Consider the following 19,551-nt stretch of genomic DNA (forward strand, 5'->3'; position numbering starts at 1 on the left):
AGAGAGCAAAAAAATTTAATTTTACTAAAGTACACCTTATCAATTTTTTCTTTAATAGATTATACTTTTGTTGTTGTATCTAAGAACTCACCACCAAGCCCAAGATCCTCTAGATTTTCTCCTATATTATCTTCTAAAAATGATAGTTTTACATTTAGATCAATGATACATTTTGAGTGAACTTTTTTGAAAGGTATGAGTTTTGTAATACCAATATGTATTATATTTTTAGGGATAAGCTTCCAGGATTGAAACCTTAGGGTCAGAGGGCTATGTAATTTTCATTTTCACCAATGTTCGGTTCACCAGTGTTTCACCATCCAGAATGAATGTTCAGAAAATGTATTAATATTCTACTTTGGCATTATAAAAACATGAGTGGAAAATTTTAGCCATATTCCCACTAGAAATTACTGTTATCATTCTTAATCATTTTCTCAGTCTGATGAGTATGAAAGAAGATCACTGTGTTACTTGTATTTTTATTTCCTTTTAGTTGAATTTGAATGTGGGACTTGACCCCGGACCCGGGATTAAACTCTGAGCCGAAGGCAGACACTCAACCACTGAGCCACTCAGGCGTCCCTACAGTTTGCTTTTCCCCCCAAACATAGCCATTTAATTTATTTTTTTATGGACCACTTATTGACTTTATTTCCACCTGAAAGCATCAAGTATTGGCTAAAATTTATAAGGAATATTTTAACTAAAGAAATCAGAGTCATATGAATTACTAGACAACTCATTCTTAGAAGTATCCAGATATAAGAAAACCACAGAGAAACTAAGGTCACACTGCCTGGAGAAGAAAATATTGGGCAGGTGGTTGGCAGGTAGAAGGAAATAAAAAGTTATTTCAAATATTTGCATGATGGCCATCTGGAAAAAGGATCACATTAATTCTGAATGGTCCGCAAATGCTAGAGCTACTTCAAAGGAGAATGATAAATAGGAAGAATTGGACTTGATATAAGGAAGAAGTGTCCTCACGGTCATGTCGGCCTCAGAATTAAATGGTTGCTTAGGACTTAGTGTTCCGTGAAATTTCAGAAGATGGTCACCATAAAGATGGAGAACTGGAGGGAAATATTATGCACACATTGCTATCATTCAGAAAACCTGAAACCAGGGCACCTGGATGGCACCATGGTTGAGCATCTGCCTTTGGCTGAGATTGTGATCCTGGGATCAAGTTCTACATCAGACTTCTCAAGGGGAGTTGCTTCTCCCTCTGCCTATGTCTCTGCCTCTTTCTCTCTCTGTGTGTCTCTCATGAATAAATAAATAAAATCCTTTGTTTTTAAAGAAAAAAGAATCTGAAATCAGCTGAGGTATTTCAGAGAAAATGAGACCTCAGTATAAACAATTTCATGAGCACAAAACTGTTGGAAGGGCTGGAGAAATTAGAGGCAGGAAGCAGGTGTTAGCTTTCAGCTTTACTGCTACAATTATAGCCTCTTAAGATGGAGAAATGCTGCTATCCCACAGGGGGCAGTAAGATGTTGGACCTCACTGCTAACTTCCCAACTCTTCTGTAGCCGTAGGTCAGGTTAAGATCAGGAAAACTCAGATGTGAAAGTTAAATTGCATCTGTGCAAAGCCCATATCCATCTGCTGTCTGCACTAAAGGAAGAAGAAATGGTGTCTACCTCTACTCCACCTTTGTGTAAGTGCTTTTCATTAACAGAATGTAAATGACATCCATGGGGCTGGAAACCAGAGGTCCTGAGAAAGATATTTCATAGACTTCTAGCCCCTGAAGTATAGAGAGAGTTAGAAGAATGGGGCAGAAGAATGTTGTCAGACCACATCTTGTGTAGGGTTCCAGCCTCAGTTTGAGGACAGAAGGATCATTGTACTTGATGCTACAAGGCCTGCTTAAAATTTATAGAAGTGGGATTCTATAGAACTCTATATAGCACTTTTCTTTTTCTTTTAAATTGTTTTAAGTCTTCTCTACACTGTCTCTGAAAAGCATGAGCAACACTGTCTTTCTAAATGTGATGGAAACCCACCCACTCTATCGCTCTTACAGATTTTATGCAAATTGTACTTTAAAAAGGTGTCATTTCACTGAAGATGACCATCTTTGTGACTGCTGAAAAATAAACTATTTAATTAATTTAGCAATGTATTGAAGAGTACCTTATATGAGTTGTTAGAGTAGTTTAAAAGGCCAAGGCCTGGTTCACCACTGGTGTTGTAGGCATAGCCATGTACTGCAAGTCTTCTCCTTCCCAGCTACAGAATCACCATGGCGTCCTCTGGAGAGCAAGGAAATGAGGACCAGTGGCCTTTTTGGGCTAATCACATCATGCTGTGATTTGGACTCTCCCATTTATGCACCAAATTTCAGGACTAATTCTCAAGATCACATTGTGAAGAGTATGGAATAGACTTGGTTGAAGAAAGGAAAAACTCACAAGAAATTTATAGTGTACTTCATCGTTCATTATCCTATTAAAAGGCATGTCAGAGCCAGTGAGGAAGCCAGAGTATCCCCTCTCACGCTTCATTCAAGAGAGATTTGCCATGAGGAGTGTAGCTAGTTGACAGCCTCCTCTTTGAGGGGCTCTGGGATCTCTAGTAAGGGCATGCTGTCCTCAAGCAGCCTCCAGTCAATGACTGAAAATCATACAGGTATAGAGCCTGGCCATTTTTGCCCAGTGTGGAACTCCTCTATGGCCAAGCTATGTTGGCTTTCTCCATTGGGCTGCCAAAACTATCTCAGAGCTCCATCAGGGGATGCACGGGAATAGTTCTCCAGGTACATATATGCGAGAATCCCAGGGGACTTACCTATGAATGAAATTGCAGAATTGAAAGAATATTTTTTACCTGGCTTCCAAAGAAAGCTCCCATTATAGGTCACCTCATTCATTCATTCGAGCACTACAATTTCAAATCTGTAGTGTGTCACAGAGTTAATTTGGACCAAACTGTACTTAGGAATTTATAGTATTTCTAAAGCAAGATGAACCTTTGAGGACTAGCCTCTCACTGCCATTCAGAAATTATAAGTGTGATAAGCAAAAGATTATTCCCCAAGCTTATAAACCAAAGGCAACTGAACTTCTGTTGAGTTTGGGAGATGATGACAGATTTTCATCTAAAGGAAGACAGGACTCCTAAAGCAGCAAGAATGGCCAATGAAACTGAAATTGCATTCTTTTGTGAAGAGGATTATAAGAACTACAAAACTCATCCCATTTAATCCTGGTGGAAACCATGTAGGCGCTTCCTTTTTGCATACTGTTAAACTCTTTATTCTACTTGTAAGTACAATGCAACTGTCTGAGGTTCTTCCTCCCTCACCTGCCCACCTTCCACTTCTCTTGATACAAGTGTCCCGTCCGTAGTGTGGTCTGAGCTTTCCCTGCTGAGCCCCCCTGCCACTTACTTTTCTCAGATGCTATCCCCAATGCATGTCTCGCCCTTGGAATTGGGTCTCAGTGTGCACTTTCTGGATGACCTAAACAAATACAGCTGTGGCATCTGCTAACACAATGTAGGCTTTGTTCCAGAGGAAATAGCCCTTCCGTCTTGTCAGCTCTTCATTTTCACATTGCTAGAGCCAGGGAAGGGGGCAGGGAGAAAAAGAATTCTTACTGCCAAGCAGTCTGAATTTGGAATGCCAGCTGTTTATAGGAATTGTCTGAGAAGCCAGCTGCTCTGAGTCTGTGGGAAATTTGACCTCTGAGATTATAGAAGATCCTATAGAAAGCTGATCTTAGATGTAGTTTCTTCTACTAGGAGAAAGGAAGTCCTGCTCCCAAGTGGTTGCTTGGCCAGGAAAGGCAGGGTAATTCCCAAGACTATTTGGGAATAGTTCTGCTCATTGAATAATGTGCCATCAACACTGTTCATTTTACTCATACGCCATGGTGGTTCTGCAGAGCAGGAGTTAATTAGGTGATCCTGGATTCTATAGCTTTCAATCCCTAATTTACAGTAAGGATATGTATGCATTTTCCGATCTAAAAAACTCTCAATTAAAGAAAAAAAAATCCCAGCTGGAGAGACACACGGTCACATGCATACCACTCTCTATGCTCCAATTCAGAAGCAAGTTTTGCTTGTGAATCACAGCACTGTTGGGTTTTGCAAGGATTTATTTTCCTCCATTTCCCTTCAAACATGCAGCTCAAGCCTTTTCCACCCCTAACACCATATAAGTGTCCTTCTTCCCTCACCCTTGTTTTGTTCCTTCTGATGCCAGGAAGACAAAATTAGCACAATTCCTCGCTTTGAAAAGTTGATTTATTCCAAGGAGCAGAGTGGAGTTCACATATCCACATATCTATACCCCTTTGAGTCAGAAAAAGAAGAAGAAACTGAGACACAAATGAGGTAAATTGTATTAAGCAAGTTATACAGCAGCTTTTCTAGCAAGAGGATCCACTCCTTGGGTATCTAATCTGGGTACATCTGCCCCTCCCTCAAAGTCTAAGCACACAGCTGCAAACAGGAGACAGAGAGGCATGGCGGCACATAGCACAGCAGAGGTCACAGGATCAGCTAAGGGCTCCTTTGGCTCATAATACGTAGAAGGCAGCTAGACATTTCTTTGGTCCAGTGCTTCCACTCACAGATGAGGAACCAGAGGAAACTCTGAAACCTCCTCAGAGCTTACAACCAGTTGTAACCCACCAGAAATGTGATCCAGTTCCCTGACCCCAAATCCAGGGCTCCTCCTGGATTGCCTGATTGCTCCTTTGTCATTTAAGGTTTTTCTGCCTCACTTTCTCCAATTACTTTTGTGTAACTCTCACCAAGGATAGATGTAAACAAGGTGGCCCACATTTCCTCTTGACTCACAGCAAAGGTATATGATATGGTCTGCAGATATCACATGGATTGTCAACAGCACCGTCATCTTCCCCTGTGGGCCCATTTCTTATATATTTACTCCCTACCTTGCCTTCTTCTGTCTATCAGGCCCACTAAAATCCACATGTATTGCTTTCTCCAGAGAGGAGAGAAGCCCATTTACAAAGTTGATGAGGGCATTGCAATCTTCACTCTTGATGAGCAAGAACAGGTAATGGTAGGCAACTACGCCTCAAAGTGCTGAATCACTTCCTCTGTTATTACCTGTGGTCATTTGCATCATTGACCCCAAATATCTTAGCTCTTTCTGAATCCACACCCTTTTCCACATGTAGCAGCTTTGTTTTGCCACCTTAGCTTAGCTGGAACTACATTCCCCAAAATGTTCTTCTCTGTCTGGTCCCGGATTGAGTTTGCCAGAAGAAAAATTCTGTGAGTTTTAGAAAAGGGAAGGAAAGCAGCAGCCACTTATTTTATGCTCTGAAGGTGGGTGTGGGTTGGCACTGTGGCAGCTCCTGCATGTTCTCACTGACCTGCCCAATCCCCGAGTTGACATGGAGCGGCGACCACCCCACAGCCCCTCCAGCTCCTGCTACCAATCCTCCTTCCCCTTCCACAGCTCTTGAGCCTCGGATGCATGCAGCTGGCCACACCAGCTGGGGTGGCAGCTTCTCCTCAAGCCCCCAGAGTCTGCATATTTGAAGACAGAGCCTATGTCCGGAAAGATTCCTATCACCTGTGCTGTATACTTCAGCTACTCTCTCAGTGACTAAATCACTGCAGAAAGGCAATATTTCTACTCAGCGATGGCAACTGAGGCTGTAGTAGCCAAGAAGAAACACATTTTATGCATCTGTAGACCATTTTAGGAGGAGACCAGAAAGATAAAATGTTCAGTGATTGGGGGGTGGGGGCTGTTTGTTCTGTTCAGCTGAATTATCATTATTGTCATCATTATTTCTGTTTCATTTCAAGTCTGTCAACTCTTATATGGAACAGTGACAGGATTTCTATTCTTATCCGTGGCTTCTGTTTTACCCCAACTGTAAATTTTTCTGTTGAATGTATGATCTAAAAAAGCAACAGAATTCTCAAGTTGTATTTCCCTATGTTCTTAGGACCGTTTTAGATCTGAAAGGAACTTCCTGAGTCTTATAATTCATAAAATGAGCTTAATACTTTACTGGGCCCAAATGTGTGTTACTGACCTCATTTTAGGCTAACAATAGCAACACACACTTATACATGCTTGCCACCTGCCTAGCATGATTTTGAACATATGATATAAATGCATCCACTTCCTAGGACAAAGTCACATAAGCAGGATATTATAAGTTTGCCCATTTTGTGGATGGGGAAATGGAGGCAGAGAGATTAAGTAACCTTCCCAAGGCTACGCAGTCTGTGGCACAGGAGAAGGTCAATCTGGCTCCAGGTTCCAGGTGCTTCGCCTCCAAATTCCACCCCCTCTTCTGTGTGCTCCACTGCTCCATGAAGCAGGGAATCTCTACAGACAGAACATATTGATGTTTAATACAAATCCCCCCAAACGAAACATTCCTCAAAATAATTCCTTTATTCTTCTGAACCCTTAGCCTTGAGCGATGCGCTCTGTTGTATTTAAGCACAGTTTCCATTTAATAAATGTCCTTTCTTTATTGACAAGGAATTTCATTAATTTGGTCATCTCTCGTGCCTGACGGAAATGATTATCCAGTCAGGAAATTAGAGTGAAGTGGGTTATTACTTGGGCAGCAAACAGAGCAGGAAAGAAAAAGAAAAGGGAGCTAGCTAAGTGTACAAGAGGAGCCAGGAGAGGGAAGCGAGGAAGCGAAGAATCCTGGTGCAAGCAGTTTTCTCTGTGATGCTCTCCTCCCTGTGGTCAATTCCCAGAGGGCCCAGGGAGCGACTGCTGCTAGGCTGACAACAGGGAGATCCCCCAGGGAACTGCAAGTTCCCCCTACCCCATGACATCCCATCGGGGAGCAATGAGACAGCAGCAGCAGCCGGGGATGGGGGCGAGGTGAAGTAGTGTGTCCTGTGTGTTTTAACTTCAGGCTCCAGGAAACTTCCCTTTGCTCTAGTTCCTCCTGGGGAGCCAAAGAGAAGGAGCAAATGAAAAGCCTTCCTTCAAACAAGCCCAGGAAGAAAGCCGACTCATCCTTAGGGGGTCCCTGGGGGCAGCCGCAGTCCCCAGAAGCAGAGCATTTCTCCTGGTTACTTGGTGAGTTTCTATGAAACTATTTGACATGGAAAGACTTTGACTCAAGGTCTCTCCAGCTGGAGAAGAGTGTTTCCTCCTCTGGTCACAGGGGCCAGCTGATTTCTGCCCTGCCATTTGAGACCGTTCCCATCAGCTGTGCCCTGGCTTTGTCCACAGCCCCTCCCTGGCACTCGCATCCCCTTTGTGCCCCAGGTAGCTGATGCAGTTGCTTGGCTGGCTCAGCAGCTAAAGCTCAGTATTTAAAGATGTACACTTGAATGGCCTCCTAGCTGGCCTCCCCGTATTTCTTCCCTCCTCTCCCATCATCGGTCCAGCAACCAGAGTGTCTTTTTTAAAAACATGAATGCAATGATGCCATCCATTATCCTTGCTGAAAACTCTTTTAAGATTCTGGGCAAAATAATTCACATGGCCCATAAGGAGGTACAAGGAAAGGTCCTTGCCTACCACTCCACTCTTGTTACTCACTAGTCCCCCTATTCTTCTCTGTCTTCCTGTCACACCAGCCCATTTCCCCCAAGACAGCATGCTGCCTCTCACCCAAGGACCTTTGCACCTGCTGCATTGTTAGCCTAGAACTTGCTCCATTCACAGCTCATTTTTACTTAGCTTTTAGGTTTCTAAGCTCAGTAGTCTCCACCTGTGCCTTCCTATTCTCTGCCCCAGGGGGCTCATCTATATGGACTACATTAATGGGTTGTTTTTTCTTCTTCTTCTTCTTCTTCTTTTTTTTTTTTTTTTTTTTTTTTTGCCTTCTGGCCTCTGGAAGGCCCTTGAAGGGAGAGAAAAGAGTGAAGATAGGGCATTAATTTTCTTGGATCATTCTTTGTGAAGGTCAATTCTTTGCAACTGCCAAGGATACAGTATTGGTCAGCTGTTGCTGTGTAGAGACCCCAAACTCTCAATGGCATACAACAATAGCAACCATTTCTCAAATATCCTCAGAAGGGGTGGGGTGGGGGGCGGCTCCTGCTCAAGGCTGCTGTAGTAGTTCTTGGTTTTCTGTAACTTTATGTTTTGGCATCTTCAAAACATGAACCAAACCAATGGCTAAAGTTTTTACACCTATATGACCCCTGTGTTATTTGCAGGTTGCATAGATATCATATCACAAACCCTCCAACCACAAATCCCCATATCTGTGTTTTGCTTCTGCCCAATTAGGGTATGTCCTCACCTAACAACTCCTCACAGCTGTAGTAATAAAGGCTCTCACCTCTGCTCACTCCCTCTGCCTACTGACTGACATGTGGCCTTGCATGACCCAGCATACCCCCTTCTCATAGCAGCTGTAAGTAATACATTCTTCTTTTATTTTTTTTTAAGTTTTGATTTATTTAAGTAATCTCTATACCCAACATGGAGCTCGAACTCACAACCCTGAGATTGAGAGTCCCATGCTTGATCGACTGTACCAGCCAGGCTCCCCAATAAACTTTTCTTTTAATGGCATTGACCTCTCCATGTTGTCACTCAGTCATACCTACAAATTAAATCCCAGGTAATTTAAAAACAGCTGTGCTCAGCTGGGTAGCTAGAGAGAAAGCCCAATCACTTATGTACTTTTGATGATTTACTTGTCTTTCTTCCCTACTACGCTGTTGGTTCCATGTTTGTTTTGCTCACCTTTACATTCTTATCACCTAATAAAGTGCCCAGCATGTTGTAAATCCTTGATAAATATTTATTGAATGAATGGATAAAATAGGCAGTCTGTATTCAAAGCAGCCTTGTGCCCTAATGCAAAACGGGGCGGTTGGAGCTATAAGAGAGGCCGTTCTATTCTTTAGATGGAAGAAGAATTTTGAAAGGACATTGATTTCCCGTGAAGGCAGAGGTGACTGTGAACTGTCACTACATAAAAGTGACAATTTCTTGCTAAAACTAGCCAACTGAATGTGTACAAAACAGCCCTAACACCATCAAAGTCTGACCCAGGCAGTGGTGACCAAGGCTTCAAAGATGCCTGGGATGCTTTGCGATGCTCAATAGATTCTCACTGATTAACTGGGAAGTGGATTTGGAATGAAATGAGCAGGAGACTTTCTATTTGTTTGACCTCTTTGAGCCCTGGCATTCTTCTCTATAAAATGGGATCACATTACCTGCCTTTAGGGCTGCTGTGACAACAAAAAGACAATGCACATACCATGATTCACGTGCATTATTGGCTGTTTGGTGGTGGCTATGGTAGTGTTTGTAGTTGTTATTGCTCACAGCTGTGAGTGAGGACAATATGAAATGAAACATTTCATTGTTCTGCTTGTATGAACTCTCTTCAGAGCACATAGATGGTTTGTGCATGAAGAAGGAGGAAGGCGTGAGATGATTTGGGTGGGCACAGGCTGTGCCCTCTCATCCCTCCACCTTTGGTGGCCTCCAGTGCTGACAGAAGAGTAGGATTTGGGGCAGAAGAAAAAGAACTAGAGGAGGAGGAAGAGCCCAAGAGCCATTTCAGGGTACTTGGGCTAGGAGAGGCAGTGGGGCATATCAATCAAGGTCACATTTTGTGTCTTGTGTCTTCTAGACCTGGGTTTAAATCTCAGCTCGACTATGTTCTAGCTACATAACCCAGACACTGTACTTAATCTGTTTGAGCCTTATTCATGTATAATCAGGCCTCTGTAATATTCCCCTCACTGAATTATGGTATTAATTTAAATAATGTGTAAGGTTCCCAGCACAAGTAAAGTCTATTGCAATGTAGTAGTCACCACTCATGCTTCAAGGAAGAGCTCAGAGAAATAATGGAGTTTAAAATAGGTGGAGAGGGGTGCCTCGGTGGCTCAGTCGGTTAAGTGTCTGCTCAGGTCATGATCCCAGGGTCCTGGGATTGAACCCTGCATCAGGCTCTCTGCTCAGCGGGGAGTCTGCTTCTCCCTCTCTCTGCCTGCTGCTCCCCCTGCTTATGCTCTCTCTTTCTCTCTCAAAGAAATAAATAAAATCTTTTAAAAATAATAAAATAGGTGGGACTCAGCCAAATTGTACCTACCCTCCTATCCCCCATGCCCACCCAACAAAATCTAGCTTTCGTATAAAACTCATCTATATACAGAAAACTAAAAATTACCAGCAAAGGATGGCTGCAGAGGAACTTTGAATCACACCAAACACCTTCAGCCAGGTTCCTAAAATTAATGCCTCAGAGTTGTATGGTCTGCTGTCCCACATCATCACCTGGGATTTCTCAGGCATGACCAGGTGAGCTGCTACGTAGTCCATCACTGTTTTGCGTGGACCGAAATGGGACCTCTTTCACTTTCAGGCATGATCCTCTCCCCTCCTCTCCCTTAGCCACCTAATCACTCCAGACTTTGTTCTGTTCTCTGTATCTGTGAATATCCTCTGTAAGCCTTCACCAGTGACAGGAATGTATGAGTCGAAACTAGTTTGTTCAGAGAAAAAACTTCTCTGAACAATTCACATGACAGTTCATCAACCATCTGGTACAACTTTTCAAGCAGGTTCAGCAGTTTTGAGGCCTTGCATTCATTTCTTGTTGCCGCTATAACAAATTACCACAACTTTAGTGGCTTTAGATGACACAAATTTATTCTCTTACCATTATTGAGTTCAGAGGTTCGAAATGAGTCTTCCAAGGCTAAAATCAAGGTGTTAAGAGGACTGGTTCACTCTGGAGGGTCTAGAAGAGAATCCATTCCTTGCTTCTTGCAGTTTCTGGTGGCTGGGGGCGTCCCTTGGCTTGTGGCCCCATTACACTGCTTCTGCTGCCGCATTGCCTGTTCGTCTTCTGTGTTAAAATCTCCCTCTGCCTCCTTCTTTTAGGGACATATTTTTAAATTCATTAATCTATTTATTTTAGTAATGTCTGCCCCCAACATTGTGCTTGAACCCACAATCTGGGGATCTAGAGTCAGGCTTTTCCAACTGAGCCAGTCGGGCACCCTTATAAAGACATTCTGATTACCTTTCTGGCCCATCTGGATAATCCATGATAATGGATTTAAGGTATTTCACTTAGTCACATTGGCAAAGCCCCTTTTGCCATGGGAGGTATCATTTGCAGGTTCTAGGGATTACAATGTGTATATCTTGGTTGGAGGAGGAAGGGCATTATTAAAGCTCATCTCACACACAAGCTGAGGTAATAAACTCACTCCTTCAATTTCAAAGAATGGTTAGTAACTGTACTCTTCCAATTTCCAAACTTCACAGAGTTTCACGCACCCCTCAGTTATTGAAGAGGAGAAAGAAGAAGCAAGGAATCCAGGAGAAAGAAAAATCACACAACTCTCGAAAAACAAACAAACAAATTCTGAACTATTAGTGACCAGAGCTGACGTTTGGATATCTTTCTCAAAAGAAAACAGAGTTTGCTTCCCTCTCTGGTAGAGTAACTGTTATAAAGGTATGTATACACATGATCACACACCTGGATAACTCATATACACAGTGCTTTTGAGGAGGTACCCTGCTCTCCTTGTTATTCACACAGCGCTCTCCTGCCACCCCACAAAGAGGTAGACTCAACTACATCAAGTCATTTCTTTCCCTAGAGATACAATGCCACACTTCTCACTGAGAGCCGCCACTGTCCCTCTGCTTCAATTATGAATGCTCAAGGATAATCCCAGAGTATGTAGCTCCGTTAGTTCCATTTAGCCATAGCGTAATGAGAGGAAGGAGAGAGCACACAGTTCCCCATCTGAACCATTTCAAACAATTTGAAATAGTCCCCTGGAATTAGGTGAACCAAAAGAGGTTATTAACCAAAAAAGCATTCAAGAAAAAGCATTCAATTTCGAAGGGGAAATTGTGCAATATGTGTAGGACCTCATACATACCTTTGTGTGTCTAGAAAGTAAGGAAGATGACATTTTCAAGAGAGAAACATGACTTGCAACTAATAAAACAAGATTCTGTGTAGACAGCAGTCTCATTGTATGCATATTTAACATACATGATTTCAAATGTAAACAGAGAACGTGAAAGTGTTGAAAATGTCACCCTTCTTTTAAATGTGTCATTGGATGGGTTCCCACTAGGCACACCCTGAGACAAGGATTGGATGCATGTAATTTATTTAGAAGGTGATCCCAGAAAGCATTGGTTTTGGAGTGGGGAAGTAAGAAAGGCAAGAAAAGGAAACTAATATAAGATGCATTACTCAGCAGAATATTGCTGTGAGCTAATGGAACTCAATCCCCTGGGGTTCCTCTGGGAGACTGGGTACAGACATTTCAGTGTCTCATCCAAAGGAAGAAGCAGTTGGGATATTTATCTTCCAACCTTGGTCCATAATTGGTAGGGGGCTGCTAGGAGGGCATGAAATCTTCAGGACTTCCAGCCTCCTCCAGTACAGGCTGAGCTTGCTCCACCACCAGAGAAAGCCCTCAGGTGGAGAGTTCCAAGTATCTGCATAAAAAGTGATCCATGGGCACAGAAATTATGAGTGAAGGACTTGTGAACTCTGAGTATGCAGACAGCGGCTGCCCCAAAGTTAGTGAGAGATAGTGGATGAGAATTAGCTATTTTCTCAGCTCTCTTCTTGGGGAAAGCCACTTACATATGTTTAAGATATATATTTTTCATAACGCAAAACATCTACTTTACTGCTCAACTGAACAACCACAAACTGTCTTAGCATTTGGCGAGAACTTTCAGGCCCAAACATTTAAGAAAGCCTTGGCACCAGGGGCACCTTGGTGGCTCAGTCAGTTGAGCATCCAACTTGTGATTCCAGATCAGGTCATGATCTTATGGGTCATAGGATCAAGCCCCAAGATGGGCTCTGTGCTCAACAGGGAGTCTGCTTGAAATTCCCTCCCTCTGCCTCTCCATCTGCACGTACACGCGTGCTCTCTCTCCCTCTCAAATAAATAAATAAATCTTTTTTAAAAAGAAAGAAAAGAAGAGAATAAAAGAATGCCTTGGCAGTCTCGTCAGCTTCCCTCTGCCAAGAAATCTGGTGAAAAGAAGAAAGCCAGGTAGGGGGTGGTTAGCAGATGATAGGAAATGTTGTTTTAAATAGACAGATGTGAGCCTTCAATTGTGTTACTCTGTAGAGCCGCAGAAAGGGCGTAGTTTTTAAAGAAAGAATCTCATAATTAATATTACTAGCAATTCGATATTTAAGTTTTTATCTTCATAATCCTTTCCTTTTACCCTTGTGGGAATTCTAGGAGAACATAGTTCTGGCTCATTGTGGGCACACGATGCATTTCAATTCTTGCTTTCAAAATTTGGAGGTGCTGGATAAACTAACATCATCAGTATGATGTCTTGTATCCTAAAAATCAAAGCAAAGCTGGTTTAGACACCTGACATATTTCTTCCAAAATGCTCCCAAGGTGGAATCAATCCTTTAACTACCTTTGCCCCAAGAAACACTTCCTAAATCTGGGACTGGATTTTGGAGTACAAGGACACCCTCAACCAAGGATCAGTTGAAAGGGGTGCTGCTTCCCATGCAGCATGACTAGTGTATTCTAAAGGCACTTGATGTGAAACTACCTGTATATAGCATCTACTGAGAAGTCTGAACTTGACTGGATACAAGTGTGAAGCTGTATGATTTTTTTTTTTAGCCATTCTCTTTGGCCATTCTCTGTTGAATCTTCCTGTTGTTTATTCCAGGCAGATTCTATACTTTTCCATTGTTTGGGAAAATAGGCCAATCTACTATAAATCCCCAATCAAGTGTTCAATTTAGGGAAAGGAAAAAAAAAAAAAAAAGGAGTAGATTGAACTGTGGAGGAAGGGCAGTTGTAATAGAACCATCTTGTCCCAGCCCCCTTACCAGCCTCCTGAGTTCTTTTTGTCCAGCACTAAGAAGGACCCTAAAGGAGGAGGAAAACCAGGAAGAGATTTGAATCAGTGTGGGTGAGATGAGGGAGGCTCACTCCTGCCTGAAGACTGCCAAATGGCCTGGTGCTGAAAGTTAGGCCATCCTTCAGTTCTGCTCTTGCCCAATCCTTCTCCTCAAAATCCCAAATCTCAATTGTAATCTCCTCCAGAGCCTCTAGACTTGGGTGTTTTCTAGGCACCTAGACGAATAGCAGAGCAAACCCCTTGGATTTCCTTTATCTATGCACCTCATTCTGATTAATCCATTTTTGTCACCCTGCAGTTGCATTGCCAGGACATAGGAGCTCAAAAGCACTGAATCATTATTTTCTTCTTCTAGCTTGTTCAAAGTCTCTTTCCTACAGCCAGTACACATAGCCTCTTACTACTAGGGTATTCTTGCCTAGCCAATATTCCTTGGCATGAGTTGCAGAAAAATAACTCAGCCGTGCTCATGGCCAACTCATTTCTCCTTGTCACATCAAAAGTAGAGGTGCAGGACATTCGGTGGCCCTCTCTTCACCCTGCAACCTCTAATTCTCTTTGCCACCTCCTCAAAAAGACTCAGGACAGTAAAATCAGCAAATGTGCTACAGATAGACTTCCAACTGCACACCATCCTACTAAAGTGCCCTGTGGGCATGAGAACACACAACAGCAGTTGTGTGATGAGGCCAGTGACTCATGACTTCAACAACTCTCTCTCTCCCTGTCCTAATTTCCTGCTTACATAGAATTCACAAGAAAACATAGATGGAGAAGATGGCTGAGGATAGGGTTCAGAGCAGCAGAATAACTTCAGATTTCTTTTTAAAATTTGCATATAGTTAAGTTCAATTTTTCAAGGAACATACAGTTCTATGCATTTCGACAAATACCTAGACTTGTATAACCATCACAACACTCAGGTATAGGACAGCATCATCACCTCCAAATATTCCTCCGTGCTTCCCCCCTATACTCAAGCCCTCCCCTCCCTTAAGGCCTAGCAACTACTAATTTGCTCTCTGATCCTGTAGTTGTATCCTAGAATATCATATAAATGAGATTGTATGTAGCCTTTTGTCAGGCTCCTTACACTTAGCATAACACATTCAAGATTCATCCATGCTGGTGCTTGTTTCAGTATATTGCTCCTCTGCACTGCTGGGTAGTACTCTGTTACATGATTATACCACAATTGTTTACCCAGGCACCAGCTGAAAGGCATCTTTTCCAATTTTTGTGAATTATGAATAAAACAGCTATGATCACTCATTTACAGATTTGGGGGAGGAGATAGCTAGGTCAAATGTTAACTTACAAGAAACTTCCTACTTTCTAAAGTGGCTGCACCATTTTTCATTCCTACCAGCAATGTGTGAGAATTTCAGGTGTTCTGCAACCTTACCAGCACTTGATACTCAATCATATTATCTTCTTTTTTTTTTTAATTTTAGAAATTTGAATAAATGTATAGTGGTATCTGGTGATTTTCATTTTCATTTCTTTAATTACAAGTGATGTTAAGATCTTTTCATGTGTGCTGTGGTCTTGCATATAATTGAGGGAATAATCAAGTTCAAGTCCTTCAGTGTAACCTCTCAGTGTTTTGCATAGATTTGTCTATTTTTCATCTTAGTTCCATTAGTTTTTGCCTCGTATTTTGAAGCTCCAGTTTTAAGGAAGTACATATTTAGGATTGCTTCTTTTTAGTCAACTTACCATTTTTTAAAAGATTTTATTTATTTGTTTGTTTGTTTATTTATTTATTCATTCATTCATTCATTCATTCATTCATTCATGAGAGACACAGGCAGAGGAAGAAGCAGGTTCCCTGCTGGGAGCTGGATGTGGGACTTGATCCCAGGACCCCAGCATCACGACCTGAGCCAAAGGCAGATGTTCAACCACTGAGCCACCCAGGCATTCCTCAACTTACCATTTTATCATCATATGATGTTTTTCTTTATCCCTAGTAATTTTTCTGGTTGTGAAGTCTATGATGTTTGAAATTAATATAGTCAGTCCAGGTTTCTTGTCATTAATGTTTGCATAGTACATTTTCCCCCATGATTTACTGCTAACATACTTATATCATATTTAAAGCAGGATAATAATAGATAGCTAAAAGCTGGTCTTCAATTTTTGTTGGCATTTTGCTCGTCCAATCTGACAATTATTGTTAATGTGCTTAGACCATTTATGGTTAATGTAATTATAGATATGCTATTGATCCATAGTTATTCAAATACTGTTATAGTTTTCTTTGAGTTTTTTCCTGTTTGGTGCTAACTGACCTTCTTGATACTGTAAGTTCATGTCTTTCATCTAATTTGGCTATTTTCAGACAATATTTCTTCAAATTTTTTTTCTGCAAGTCTCATTCATCTATTTTTCTGGTACTTCAGTAATGTGAATGGTAGATCATTTGATGTTCCTCCACAGGAGCCTGAGGCTCTGTTGATTTTTCTAAAATATTTTGTCTGTTATCCCAACGTGATAATTTCTATTGATACACCTTTAAGCTCATTGGCTCTTTCGTGTCACTTCCATTCTGCTATGGATCTCATCCAGTGAATTTTTTCATTTCAAATACTGTATTTTCCATTTCTCAACTTTACATTTGCTTCTTTTGATGGTTTCTTATTTTGTGCTATCTTTTTTCTTTCCATTCATTTTAAGAGTGCTTAACTTTACCTCATTGATTATGGTTATAATAACAGTTTTAAAATCTAACTGATAATTCTACTTTCCAGTTAATTTTATGTTTGACATCTGATTTTCCTTTTTCTTTAAAATTTGGCAAATCTTTCTGACTCATTTTTGTTGAGGAATTTTGGGTTGGACTATACGTGGACTATACGTGTTATGTTTAAGACTATGGGCCCTATTCATATTTTCAGGAGACAGTGGAAGGAGCATATTCCTGCTGTTATAGCAAGCAGTCAACTCAGGTTCAGATTGCAGGTCCTTCCTCACATTCTGTGTTTGGTGGTTTCAATGTCAGTTGAGTTTTCAAAGCCTTCATTGTATTGTTTGGGTCAGACTCACTCATGTGTCATCAGGGGTTGATCTGGGACTTAAGAGATTTATATTGTCATTCAGGACTCAGAGACTTTGCTTTGTTTCTCTGGGTCTATTCCACCCATGTACCTACTTCCTAGGAGGAACCAAGAACTTATGTCAGTTTATACACAGAATTAGGGTATTGTCTTCCTTAGCAGTCTCCTGCCAGGAATTTCCCACATTCTGTCTCCAAGGGGCATCCTTTGGGCCTGGAAAACATGTTTAATCTCTGTATATTTTATAATGTATAATTAATAACATCCCCAAAGAGTAAATATTTCTGGTGGTTTCCTGGCCCCTAGCCCCACATTTCTCCTCTTCTCCACAGTACTGACCATCTCAACAGAGTGTGACCAAAAGAGGAGGATATAAGTATAAATGGCAACTTCCAGAGGAGAAAAAAAATGTTATTTTACCATGACTAATGACAGAGAATGTTTCCTAGACCATAACCACTATATACAAATTTATTTGTGACACAGTGATTGTCTCCACCTGCCTGAGGCCCTCAGAAACATTCTATTAGAGGCAACTGGGCAAGATTTGTGAATAAATTTGAATTATCATTGGAGAAGTCTGCTCATGGTCAGCTAAAACCAGGAGCATAAATATCTTATACATTGTTTGCAATCTCCTGTTTTGTTTAATACGATAAAACAAGTACTGGACCTCTAAATTTGTAAATAATGTGGGTAAAATAAATTCACATACTACAAACAAAATGACCAGATCTTTGAAGTTCTATAGAATGAAAATGACTTTTTATTGAATGTCATTGTGGATTTTTCTAAAATGTTGATTTTTTCCCCCAGCACCCAATTCCACATTCTATTGTACTGTGACCTGAGATAGAACTCTCTTAGACAACATTGATATTTGTGATATGGGATATTACCCTTAACATTGATGAGCTTTGGGTTAACAGCAGAGAGCCTGCTAAGAAATTTGAGAAGTAATGGTCTCTGCTTAAATCCAAGAGCACTGAAAGGCCACTGGACTCTCTTCAGAGTTCCTAGACACAGAAACCCTCCTATAAATGAATATTTGTATCAGTGACCTAGCATAGACATTTATTCACTGTAAAGGGAAAGGAAGAAAATTCAAGGCCATGGCAGGAAATGCTTTCCTAAAAAGATCAAAAGCCAACAGTTAAGAAGACAAAGCAATACAGAGAATTATATGTGCCCACATATGGTCTTTGGAGTATTTTTATATTAGAGAGGAAAGTGGAAACAACCTAAAAATTTAGTTATAGAGAAATAATTAAGTTAATTATGGCCCATAGACACAAAAGATTAATATGCTGCCAGTAAAAAGTGTTTACAAGAGGCTTTATTGGCATAGCATAGTCTTTATTTTCTAATATAAAGTGAAAAGGATACATATATATATATGTATACATATAAGGTATATATATATATATATATATATATATATATATACATATAAAATGTGTGTGTGTGTCACAAGCTTGCTTTACAAAACTAACTCTGGGAATAACTGGCAGCTTGGAGATATTTTAAGGGCTTTATGAATCAGCTACATAGCTGAACTTATCCATTCTGTTATGATACCATAAAACACAAAAGTTAAGTATAGGTAGCCAAAAGAAATATTATTAAATGAGTCACTTAAGCTTTTAGTGAATAACTGAGCTAGACTATAATGGAATAAATAGCAACCCAGAATCAATGAAACTGCCTGGGGTGAGCAGTGTCTATGAGTTCACATAAACCAACAGCTCTGAGCGCTTAGGAAAACAAATGGTATAGCTACGTGATTCCATTTTATATCATGGAGAAGAATTTGACCAGGTGCCAAATTACTACTAAGTATGTTACTTGAACCCAACCCTGGAATTCTTAGAAAAATTAGGGCTCTGGTGACATATCACCTTCCCTGTTCTCACTGTAAACTATCTATGAGAGAAAAAATGCAGAGAGAAGTACCAAAAAAATATTGGTACCAGAATTAAGTAGTAAATGCTCACCAAGAGGTAAATAGATAAATAAGTAGTACCATATTCAGAGACTAGATTACTGCTTAGCAATAAAAAGAATGAACTATTGATACATACAACATGGATAAATCTCAAACACATTATTCTGTGCAAAAAAAGCCAGACACAAAAGGTTGCATAGAGTATAATCCCAAAACTCATCTGTGATGACAGGAAGCAAATCACTGGTTTCCTGAGATGGGGTTAGAGGAGCATAGAGGCTAACTCCAAAGGGACAAAGGAACTTTCTGGAAATGTCCTATGTCTTGATTGTGGTAGTGGTTACATCAACATTGTAAAGATGCAAATTGTTGCTTCTCCCATCTTAGGGCTTTTCAGCTGGACATGAGAATTAAATTGACATCAAACAGATTAACAGGAGAAAAGCACACACATTTGTATAAGCTTTACCTAACACGGGAACCTTCATAAGGAGTGAAGACCCGAAGAAGTGGCTTTGATAGTAGGTTGAACAAAGAGAAGCAATTATTGAAAAGTAACTACACTAGGTGGGAAGAGGCCAAAGGAAGCAAAGAGTAATTTTAACGAGGTCTGTTTGTATAGAATTCTCTAGGTCTCCACTTCTCATCCTTGGTAAGAGGAATTTCCTTTGCTTCTGGTGCTGGAAGAACATCTTTCACGT

At 40.9% G+C, this 19,551-nt stretch overlaps 1 long non-coding RNA gene across 9 annotated transcripts in view; it reads left to right on the top strand.

The window, feature by feature from the left end:
• LOC140614155 (uncharacterized) overlaps positions 1-19,551 on the top strand; it is a 77,543-nt gene that overhangs the window by 26,495 nt on the left and 31,497 nt on the right. For 6 of the 9 annotated variants that reach the window (XR_012015050.1, XR_012015058.1, XR_012015054.1 and 3 more), the window contains 2 exons: positions 11,231-11,423; positions 17,238-17,611. This is a non-coding gene — a long non-coding RNA (uncharacterized lncRNA). Of the gene's footprint in view, positions 1-11,230; positions 11,424-17,237; positions 17,612-19,551 lie in introns of those variants that run through there. The other 3 variants (XR_012015057.1, XR_012015056.1, XR_012015055.1) reach the window with 1 other exon arrangement.

Source organism: Canis lupus, chromosome 22 (assembly GCF_048164855.1).
Source record: "Canis lupus baileyi chromosome 22, mCanLup2.hap1, whole genome shotgun sequence".
Taxonomy (NCBI): Eukaryota; Metazoa; Chordata; class Mammalia; order Carnivora; family Canidae; genus Canis; species Canis lupus.